The sequence below is a fragment of the Nerophis lumbriciformis genome, linkage group LG16 (genome assembly GCF_033978685.3).
Source record: "Nerophis lumbriciformis linkage group LG16, RoL_Nlum_v2.1, whole genome shotgun sequence".
NCBI lineage: Eukaryota > Metazoa > Chordata > Actinopteri > Syngnathiformes > Syngnathidae > Nerophis > Nerophis lumbriciformis.
The window spans coordinates 1,549,699-1,561,834 of NC_084563.2; the positions used below are offsets into that span (position 1 = coordinate 1,549,699).

Genomic DNA, 12,136 nt, shown 5'->3' on the forward strand with positions numbered 1-12,136 from the left:
TCATAGGTAGGTCGGTAGGTAGGTAGGTAGGTAGGTAGGTAGGTAGGTAGGTAGGTAGGTAGGTCTACGTAGTCTAAGATCATAGGTAGGTAGGTAGGTAGGTAGGTAGGTCTACGTAGTCTAAGATCATAGGTAGGTAGGTAGGTAGGTAGGTAGGTAGGTAGGTCTACGTAGTCTAAGATCGTAGGTAGGTAGGTAGGTAGGTAGGTAGGTCTACGTAGTCTAAGATCATAGGTAGGTAGGTAGGTAGGTCTACGTAGTCTAAGATCGTAGGTAGGTAGGTCTACATAGTCTAAGATCGTAGGTAGGTAGGTAGGTCTACGTAGTCTAAGATAGTAGGTATGTAGGTAGGCAGGTCTTTATTGTCATTGCACAAGTACAACAGTACTTTGTTGTCAGCACAAAGCCGTTCAAGATGAGACAAACAAACAGTGTACAGGGTTACAGAACAAGATGAGACAAACAAACAGTGTACAGGGTTACAGAACAAGACGAGACAAACAAACAGTGTACAGGGTTACAGAACAAGATGAGACAAACAAACAGTGTACAGGGTTACAGAACAAGATGAGACAAACAAACAGTGTACAGGGTTACAGAACAAGACGAGACAAACAAACAGTGTACAGGGTTACAGAACAAGATGAGACAAACAAACAGTGTACAGGGTTACAGAACAAGATTAAACAAACAAACAGTGTACAGGGTTACAGAACAAGATGAGACAAACAAACAGTGTACAGGGTTACAGAACAAGATGAGACAAACAAACAGTGTACAGGGTTACAGAACAAGATTAAACAAACAAACAGTGTACAGGGTTACAGAACAAGATGAGACAAACAAACAGTGTACAGGGTTACAGAACAAGATGAGACAAACAAACAGTGTACAGGGTTACAGAACAAGATTAAACAAACAAACAGTGTACAGGGTTACAGAACAAGATGAGACAAACAAACAGTGTACAGGGTTACAGAACAAGATGAGACAAACAAACAGTGTACAGGGTTACAGAACAAGATGAGACAAACAAACAGTGTACAGGGTTACAGAACAAGATGAGACAAACAAACAGTGTACAGGGTTACAGAACAAGATGAGACAAACAAACAGTGTACAGGGTTACAGAACAAGATTAGACAAACAAACAGTGTACAGGGTTACAGAACAAGATGAGACAAACAAACAGTGTACAGGGTTACAGAACAAGATGAGACAAACAAACAGTGTACAGGGTTACAGAACAAGATGAGACAAACAAACAGTGTACAGGGTTACAGAACAAGATGAGACAAACAAACAGTGTACAGGGTTACAGAACAGGAACGCTGTGGGTCGTCACAAAAAACCTCGTAAAAAATGGAAAAAAGTTCAACGCTGGGGGAGGATGAGTAAAGAAATACAATCTAGACTGAGCTCCTAAGTCTGGAGTGGGTAAACCTCCATAGCCAAGCACATATACATATGACAACATACATCTGGAGACTTGCAACAGAGGGGAGGGAGTGGGAGCCACGGTGGCCGGCTGCAGCTCAGATCCTAGTTTACTAGCTACAGCCGCGTTAACTAGCTGGACGAGTGAATTGAACATGAGAACAACATTTGAAACATGGCCAATACAAATTAGGAAAGTAGATTAGCGGTGTAATCTTTCATGGGTAATTCACATTTTAAACATGGGTAATGCACATTTTAAACATGGGTAATGCACATTTCAAACATGGGTAATGCACATTTCAAACATGGGTAATGCACATTTTAAACATGGGTAATGCACATGTTAAACATGGGTAATGCACATTTTAAACATGGGTAATGCACATTTTAAACATGGGTAATGCACATTTCAAACATGGGTAATGCACATTTCAAACATGGGTAATGCACATTTTAAACACGGGTAATGCACATTTCAAACATGGGTAATGCACATTTCAAACATGGGTAATGCACATTTTAAACATGGGTAATGCACATTTTAAACATGGGTAATGCACATTTTAAACACAGGTAATGCACATTTCAAACACGGGTAATGCACATTTTAAACATGGGTAATGCACATTTTAAACATGGGTAATGCACATTTTAAACATGGGTAATGCACATTTTAAACACGGGTAATGCACATTTCAAACATGGGTAATGCACATTTTAAACATGGGTAATGCACATATTAAACATGGGTAATGCACATTTTAAACATGGGTAATGCACATTTTAAACACGGGTAATGCACATTTCAAACATGGGTAATGCACATTTCAAACATGGGTAATGCACATTTTAAACATGGGTAATGCACATTTTAAACATGGGTAATGCACAGTTCAAACGTGGTAATGCACATTTTAAACATGGGTAATGCACATTTCAAACATGGTAATGCACATTTTAAAGATGGGTAATGCACATTTTAAAGATGGGTAATGCACATTTCAAACATGGGTAATGCACATTTCAAACATGGGTAATGCACATTTTAAAGATAGGTAATGCACATTTTAAACATGGGTAATGCACATTTTAAAGATGGGTAATGCACATTTTAAACACGGGTAATGCACATTTCAAACATGGGTAATGCACATTTCAAACATGGGTAATGCACATTTTAAACATGGGTAATGCACATTTTAAAGATGGGTAATGCACATTTCAAACATGGGTAATGCACATTTCAAACATGGGTAATGCACATTTTAAAGATGGGTAATGCACATTTCAAACATGGGTAATGCACATTTCAAACATGGGTAATGCACATTTTAAAGATGGGTAATGCACATTTCAAACATGGGTAATGCACATTTCAAACATGGGTAATGCACATTTTAAAGATAGGTAATGCACATTTTAAACATGGGTAATGCACATTTTAAAGATGGGTAATGCACATTTTAAACACGGGTAATGCACATTTCAAACATGGGTAATGCACATTTCAAACATGGGTAATGCACATTTTAAACATGGGTAATGCACATTTTAAACACGGGTAATGCACAGTTCAAACATGGTAATGCACATTTTAAACATGGGTAATGCACATTTCAAACATGGTAATGCACATTTTAAAGATGGGTAATGCACATTTTAAAGATGGGTAATGCACATTTCAAACATGGGTAATGCACATTTCAAACATGGGTAATGCACATTTTAAAGATAGGTAATGCACATTTTAAACATGGGTAATGCACATGTTAAACATGGGTAATGCACATTTTAAACATGGGTAATGCACATTTCAAACATGGGTAATGCACATTTTAAAGATAGGTAATGCACATTTTAAACATGGGTAATGCACATGTTAAACATGGGTAATGCACATTTTAAACATGGGTAATGCACATTTTAAACATGGGTAATGCACATTTTAAACATGGGTAATGCACAGTTCAAACGTGGTAATGCACATTTTAAACATGGGTAATGCACATTTCAAACATGGTAATGCACATTTTAAAGATGGGTAATGCACATTTTAAAGATGGGTAATGCACATTTCAAACATGGGTAATGCACATTTCAAACATGGGTAATGCACATTTTAAAGATAGGTAATGCACATTTTAAACATGGGTAATGCACATTTTAAAGATGGGTAATGCACATTTTAAACACGGGTAATGCACATTTCAAACATGGGTAATGCACATTTCAAACATGGGTAATGCACATTTTAAACATGGGTAATGCACATTTTAAAGATGGGTAATGCACATTTCAAACATGGGTAATGCACATTTCAAACATGGGTAATGCACATTTTAAAGATGGGTAATGCACATTTCAAACATGGGTAATGCACATTTCAAACATGGGTAATGCACATTTTAAAGATGGGTAATGCACATTTCAAACATGGGTAATGCACATTTCAAACATGGGTAATGCACATTTTAAAGATAGGTAATGCACATTTTAAACATGGGTAATGCACATTTTAAAGATGGGTAATGCACATTTTAAACACGGGTAATGCACATTTCAAACATGGGTAATGCACATTTCAAACATGGGTAATGCACATTTTAAACATGGGTAATGCACATTTTAAACACGGGTAATGCACAGTTCAAACATGGTAATGCACATTTTAAACATGGGTAATGCACATTTCAAACATGGTAATGCACATTTTAAAGATGGGTAATGCACATTTTAAAGATGGGTAATGCACATTTCAAACATGGGTAATGCACATTTCAAACATGGGTAATGCACATTTTAAAGATAGGTAATGCACATTTTAAACATGGGTAATGCACATGTTAAACATGGGTAATGCACATTTTAAACATGGGTAATGCACATTTCAAACATGGGTAATGCACATTTTAAAGATGAGTAATGCACATTTCAAAGTCTAATGGTTGATTAAATGTGGTGAAGTGTGTTTGATGCTAGTCTGACATGCTAGTTTACTAGCTAAAGCTAGCTAGATGCTAAAGAAGCAAATATTCACCAGGAGTAGCAAAAGATTGACTACTGATGAAACTATGTCATTACTTCTTCCACACTTGACCACCACCATGTATCCCACCCGGCATCCTCAAGTCAATCTCCCTTCTGTTGTTCCAGGACAGAACATAGTTGACCCTGTGGGAGAAATGACAAGTCAGCATAGGAGCTGTGAAGAAAGACCAGGAGAAGAAGAAAAAGAAAAGGATTTAATTGACAATCTGAGGATTCTTTCTGTCTTTTTCTGGAAGATTCTGTCCTTCCAGCAGGGAATTAGATGGAATAATTACAGCACCCTCTTGACAACTTCCTGTCTCTGTCAGAGTAAGAGCTCAGGAGGCTTCAAAGCACAAGAAACCACTTTTTGCAAACTAGAAGGTGACACAAACAACAACAAGCACAAGTTTTCACTCCTTTGAGTTGAAAACATATTTGATTACATTTTCAAAATAAAGTATTTTAATTTGCAAATGTGTCACAGGAAGGAAATAAGACAGTATAGTAAATATTAATTTGTAAATGTGTCCTAGGAAGGAAGTAAGACAGTAGAGATAAATATTGACCATCTGGTGTGCTTGAAGACAAGTTGAAGTGGAACTTCTCTGTCACAACAAAGTAGACAATCTTTTTCTCTTCACATTCAGCCAGAAAAGTGAACAATCTTTGATTTTTGGGGACAAAAAGCAACTTCCTGCTCCGCCTTTTTTTGCAAAGACCAAGTGGGGACTATCTCAGAGGTGAAAGGTCGCCATCATGGGCTGCAACATGTGCGTGGTCAAGCGTCCAGAGGAGCACTGCAGGGTCTCACACCAGGTCAGAGGTCTTTGCTGCTGCAATCACCCGTTGCCATGACAGCCGCTCCATCCCCCTCCTCTCTTTGCTGTCTCACTGGGAGGCTGTTGCCATGGCGACCGCTGCCATGCTCTCATACTCCTGCCTACATCTTCTCCACTCTATACCATACAGGATGTTGGAGTAGTTGACGATATCGATGCAATACACTCAGGGGGTGTCACGATACCATACAGGATGTTGGAGTAGTTGACGATATCGATGCAATACACTCGGGGGGTGTCACGATACCATACAGGATGTTGGAGTAGTTGGCGATATCGATGCGATACACTCGGGGGGTGTCACGATACCATACAGGATGTTGGAGTAGTTGGCGATATCGATGCGATACACTCGGGGGGTGTCACGATACCATACAGGATGTTGGAGTAGTTGACGATATCGATGCAATACACTCAGGGGGTGTCACGATACCATACAGGATGTTGGAGTAGTTGGCGATATCGATGCGATACACTCGGGGGGTGTCACGATACCATACAGGATGTTGGAGTAGTTGACGATATCGATGCAATACACTCAGGGGGTGTCACGATACCATACAGGATATTGGAGTAGTTGGCGATATCGATGCGATACACTCGGGAGGGTGTCACGATACCATACAGGATATTGGAGTAGTTGGCGATATCGATGCGATACACTCGGGAGGGTGTCACGATACCATACAGGATATTGGAGTAGTTGGCGATATCGATGCGATACACTCGGGAGGGTGTCACGATACCATACAGGATATTGGAGTAGTTGGCGATATCAATGCGATACGACGTCAGCAGGAATCCAACATCATTTGTTAGAAGGATGTGAAAAACACTAACTTAGTTATTAGCAACTATCTTGGTGACACCACCATATGCAAACCACTACTACTACCACTACTATTACTACGACTACTACTACTACCACTACTACTATTACTACTACCACTAAAACTAATACTACTACTACCACTATTACTACTACTACTAGTACTACTACTACTACTACTATTACTGCTACTACTACTACTACTATTACTACTACCACTACTACTACTATTACTACTACTACTACTACTACTACTACTACTATTACTACTACCACTACTACTACTATTACTACTACTACTACTACTACTACCACTACTACTACTGTTACTACTACTACTACTACTAGTACTACTACTACTATTACTACTACTATTACTATTACCACTAAAACTAATACTACTACTACCACTACTACTACTACTACTAGTACTACTACTACTATTACTACTACTATTACTGCTACTACTACTACTACTATTACTACTACCACTACTACTACTATTACTACTACTACTACTACTACTATTACTACTACCACTACTACTACTATTATTACTACTACTACTACTACTATTACTACTACCACTACTACTACTGTTACTACTACTACTACTACTAGTACTACTACTACTACTACTACTATTACTACTACTATTACTGCTACTACTACTACTACTATTACTACTACCACTACTACTACTATTACTACTACTACTACTACTACTACTACTACTATTACTACTACCACTACTACTACTATTACTACTACTACTACTATTACTACTACCACTACTACTACTGTTACTACTACTACTACTACTACTACTACTACTACTACTACTACTACTACTATTACTACTACTATTACTGCTACTACTACTACTACTATTACTACTACCACTACTACTACTATTACTACTACTACTACTACTACTACTACTACTATTACTACTACCACTACTACTACTATTACTACTACCACTACTACTACTACTGTTACTACTACTACTACTACTAGGGTTAGGGTTAGGGTTAGGCTTAAAAAATGTGTCTCCTCAGTTCCCAAATGTTTACTGAGTGTTGTTAAAAGGAAATGTCATGTAACATAGTGGTGAACATGAAAAGATTCAACATAGTTGCTAAGCTAACAAACACAGCTGCTAAGCTAACAAACACAGCTGCTAAGCTAACAAACACAGTTGCTAAGCTAACAAACACAGCTGCTAAGCTAACAAACACAGTTGCTAAGCTAACAAACACAGTTGCTAAGCTAACAAACACAGTTGCTAAGCTAACAAACACAGTTGCTAAGCTAACAAACACAGTTGCTAAGCTAAGAAACACAGTTGCGAAGCTAACAAACACAGTTGCTAAGCTAACAAACACAGCTGCTAAGCTAACAAACACAGTTGCTAAGCTAACAAACACAGTTGCTAAGCTAACAAACACAGTTGCTAAGCTAACAAACACAGCTGCTAAGCTAAGAAACACAGTTGCGAAGCTAACAAACACAGTTGCTAAGCTAACAAACACAGCTGCTAAGCTAACAAACACAGCTTCTAAGGTAACAAACACAGCTGATAAGCTAACAAACACAGTTGCTAAGCTAACAAACACAGCTGCTAAGCTAACAAACACAGCTGCTAAGCTAAAAAACACAGTTGCGAAGCTAACAAACACAGTTGCTAAGCTAACAAACACAGCTGCTAAGCTAACAAACACAGCTGCTATGCTAACAAACACAGCTTCTAAGGTAACAAACACAGTTGCGAAGCTAACAAACACAGTTGCTAAGCTAACAAACACAGCTGCTAAGCTAACAAACACAGTTGCTAAGCTAACAAACACAGCTGCTAAGCTAAGAAACACAGTTGCTAAGCTAACAAACACAGTTGCGAAGCTAACAAACACAGTTGCTAAGCTAACAAACACAGTTGCTAAGCTAACAAACACAGTTGCGAAGCTAACAAACACAGTTGCTAAGCTAACAAACACAGTTGCGAAGCTAACAAACACAGCTGCTAAGCTAAGAAACACAGTTGCTAAGCTAACAAACACAGCTGCTAAGCGAACAAACACAGTTGCTAAGCTAACAAACACAGTTGCGAAGCTAACAAACACAGTTGCGAAGCTAACAAACACAGTTGCTAAGCTAACAAACACAGTTGCTAAGCGAACAAACACAGCTGCTAAGCTAACAAACACAGCTGCTAAGCTAACAAACACAGTTGCTAAGCTAACAAACACAGTTGCTAAGCTAACAAACACAGTTGCTAAGCTAACAAACACAGTTGCTAAGCTAACAAACATAGCTGCTAAGCTAACAAACACAGCTGCTAAGCTAACAAACACAGCTGCGAAGCTAACAAACACAGCTGCTAAGCTAACAAACACAGTTGCTAAGCTAACAAACACAGTTGCGAAGCTAACAAACACAGTTGCTAAGCTAACAAACACAGTTGCGAAGCTAACAAACACAGTTGCTAAGCTAACAAACACAGTTGCGAAGCTAACAAACACAGCTGCTAAGCTAAGAAACACAGTTGCTAAGCTAACAAACACAGTTGCTAAGCGAACAAACACAGCTGCTAAGCTAACAAACACAGCTGCTAAGCTAACAAACACAGTTGCTAAGCTAACAAACACAGTTGCTAAGCTAACAAACACAGTTGCTAAGCTAACAAACACAGTTGCGAAGCTAACAAACACAGTTGCTAAGCTAACAAACACAGTTGCTAAGCTAACAAACACAGCTGCTAAGCTAAGAAACACAGTTGCTAAGCTAACAAACACAGTTGCGAAGCTAACAAACACAGTTGCTAAGCTAACAAACACAGTTGCTAAGCTAACAAACACAGTTGCGAAGCTAACAAACACAGTTGCTAAGCTAACAAACACAGTTGCGAAGCTAACAAACACAGCTGCTAAGCTAAGAAACACAGTTGCTAAGCTAACAAACACAGTTGCTAAGCTAACAAACACAGTTGCGAAGCTAACAAACACAGTTGCTAAGCTAACAAACACAGTTGCGAAGCTAACAAACACAGCTGCTAAGCTAAGAAACACAGTTGCTAAGCTAACAAACACAGTTGCTAAGCGAACAAACACAGCTGCTAAGCTAACAAACACAGCTGCTAAGCTAACAAACACAGTTGCTAAGCTAACAAACACAGTTGCTAAGCTAACAAACACAGTTGCTAAGCTAACAAACACAGTTGCTAAGCTAACAAACATAGCTGCTAAGCTAACAAACACAGCTGCTAAGCTAACAAACACAGCTGCTAAGCTAACAAACACAGTTGCTAAGCTAACAAACACAGTTGCTAAGCTAACAAACACAGTTGCGAAGCTAACAAACACAGCTGCTAAGCTAAGAAACACAGTTGCTAAGCTAACAAACACAGTTGCTAAGCGAACAAACACAGCTGCTGAGCTAACAAACACAGTTGCTAAGCTAATAAACACAGCTGACATCACAACACGCACTCTGATCTCATGAAACGTCACAGGCCAGATGTTCCTTTTTTTGTATCTTTATATAAGAATATTTCTGTGCAATACCTTTTTTGGTAAAGCAGTTATAATTCATGACTTTTTGAAAGTCATTTGAAGAGAAAAGCAGACTGCAGATGTAACGTGATGATGATGATGATGATGATGATGATGATGATGATGATGATGTTCATGGAGTCTTCCATGACTCCATCAGCACACATTCTTCACTCCCAGCATGCCGAGCAGGTGGCGATCACGATGAAGGTGGAAACGTCTTTGTCCCCACTTTTGCAGCTTGTAACGGTGGCCTGGTTGTCATGGCAACGCTGTGCGGATGCTGTGGTTGCCAAGGCTCCCAGCACATCCTAGCTTGCATCCAGCAAGACTCCTTTGGCTTTTAGGCCACAAGGGTGGTGTTGACGTGACGCTGCTTGTTGACGGGGTCAAAGGTGAAGCTGCAATTTTAGGCCACAAGGGTGGTGTTGACGTGACGCTGCTGGTTGAAGGGGTCAAAGGTGAAGCTGCAATTCCACCTCCGTCTTTGCTGGTATAAACCACCGTCTCATAGGTGGCCATCTTGGCGTCGGCCTGGCTGAGATGAGGGGGGAGGGGCATGTTCTGAGATGAGGGGGGAGGGGCATGTTCTGATGAACCTTTGTTCTGTTTCCTTCCTGACATCCATCTTGGCCACGCCTCCTCCCACGCCACAGCAGAAGGGGTGGAGCCAGACCCTCAGACGAGGACATATGAAGGTATCTAAATGTTCTCTTCCACTTTATTTAGCAGGCCATTTTTTTATGTGCTTAAAAATGGCTGAATTTGCTACAAATGTGATGTTTTCACATTTTTTTGGAATAACTTAGAATCAACTCATGATTTGATGTTCATAATATAAAATGTGATGTTCATAATGTTATAAAAAGTCAGGCTGTCGGGTGAAATGCAGCCCGCCAAATAGATCAAGTTAATGTCACCACCATCTTGAGGACAATATGATTAAAGCAGAGCAATGAATTTTTATAGTAAAGTACAACATGTATTTATATGACCCAATCCAAACAACCTTCCCTAGTCACGCTGCAAAAAAAAAAACACGCAAAGTCCACGCACGTAACGCATCGTTATCTCTGAACTTTGTGGATATTGGAAAAAGAAATTAAATCGCCATAAAAAATTCAAAATGACACCCATTGAAATTAATTACAATGCATGATGGGAAAAATGCAAAACACTCTCCACACTTATCCATACTTGGCGAATTTTAGCTGCTTGATATTTCTGATTGATACTTATACTTACATACTTATACATATATACTCACATGTTTATCAACATAAGCAGCTGAAGTCACATGTTTGTCAACATAAGCAGCTGAAGTCACATGTTTATCAACATAAGCAGCTGAAGTCACATGTTTATCAACATAAGCAGCTGAAGTCACATGTTTGTCAACATAAGCAGCTGAAGTCACATGTTTGTCAACATAAGCAGCTGAAGTCACATGTTTGTCAACATAAGCAGCTGAAGTCACATGTTTGTCAACATAAGCAGCTGAAGTCACATGTTTATCAACATAAGCAGCTGAAGTCACATGTTTATCAACATAAGCAGCTGAAGTCACATGTTTGTCAACATAAGCAGCTGAAGTCACATGTTTATCAACATAAGCAGCTGAAGTCACATGTTTGTCAACATAAGCAGCTGAAGTCACATGTTTATCAACATAAGCAGCTGAAGTCACATGTTTGTCAACATAAGCAGCTGAAGTCACGTGTTTGTCAACATAAGCAGCTGAAGTCACATGTTTATCAACATAAGCAGCTGAAGTCACATGTTTGTCAACATAAGCAGCTGAAGTCACGTGTTTGTCAACATAAGCAGCTGAAGTCACATGTTTGTCAACATAAGCAGCTGAAGTCACATGTTTGTCAACATAAGCAGCTGAAGTCACATGTTTGTCAACATAAGCAGCTGAAGTCACATGTTTGTCAACATAAGCAGCTGAAGTCACATGTTTGTCAACATAAGCAGCTGAAGTCACATGTTTGTCAACATAAGCAGCTGAAGTCACATGTTTGTCAACATAAGCAGCTGAAGTCACGTGTTTGTCAACATAAGCAGCTGAAGTCACATGTTTGTCAACATAAGCAGCTGAAGTCACATGTTTGTCAACATAAGCAGCTGAAGTCACATGTTTGTCAACATAAGCAGCTGAAGTCACATGTTTGTCAACATAAGCAGCTGAAGTCACATGTTTGTCAACATAAGCAGCTGAAGTCACATGTTTGTCAACATAAGCAGCTGAAGTCACATGTTTGTCAACATAAGCAGCTGAAGTCACATGTTTATCAACATAAGCAGCTGAAGTCACATGTTTATCAACATAAGCAGCTGAAGTCACATGTTTGTCAACATAAGCAGCTGAAGTCACATGTTTATCAACATAAGCAGCTGAAGTCACATGTTTGTCAACATAAGCAGCTGAAGTCACATGTTTATCA

General features: G+C 39.2%; 1 protein-coding gene across 1 annotated transcript in view; it reads right to left on the reverse strand.

Moving 5' to 3' along the window:
• slc36a1 (solute carrier family 36 member 1) overlaps positions 1-12,136 on the reverse strand; it is a 532,187-nt gene that overhangs the window by 100,767 nt on the left and 419,284 nt on the right. The window lies entirely within an intron of this gene.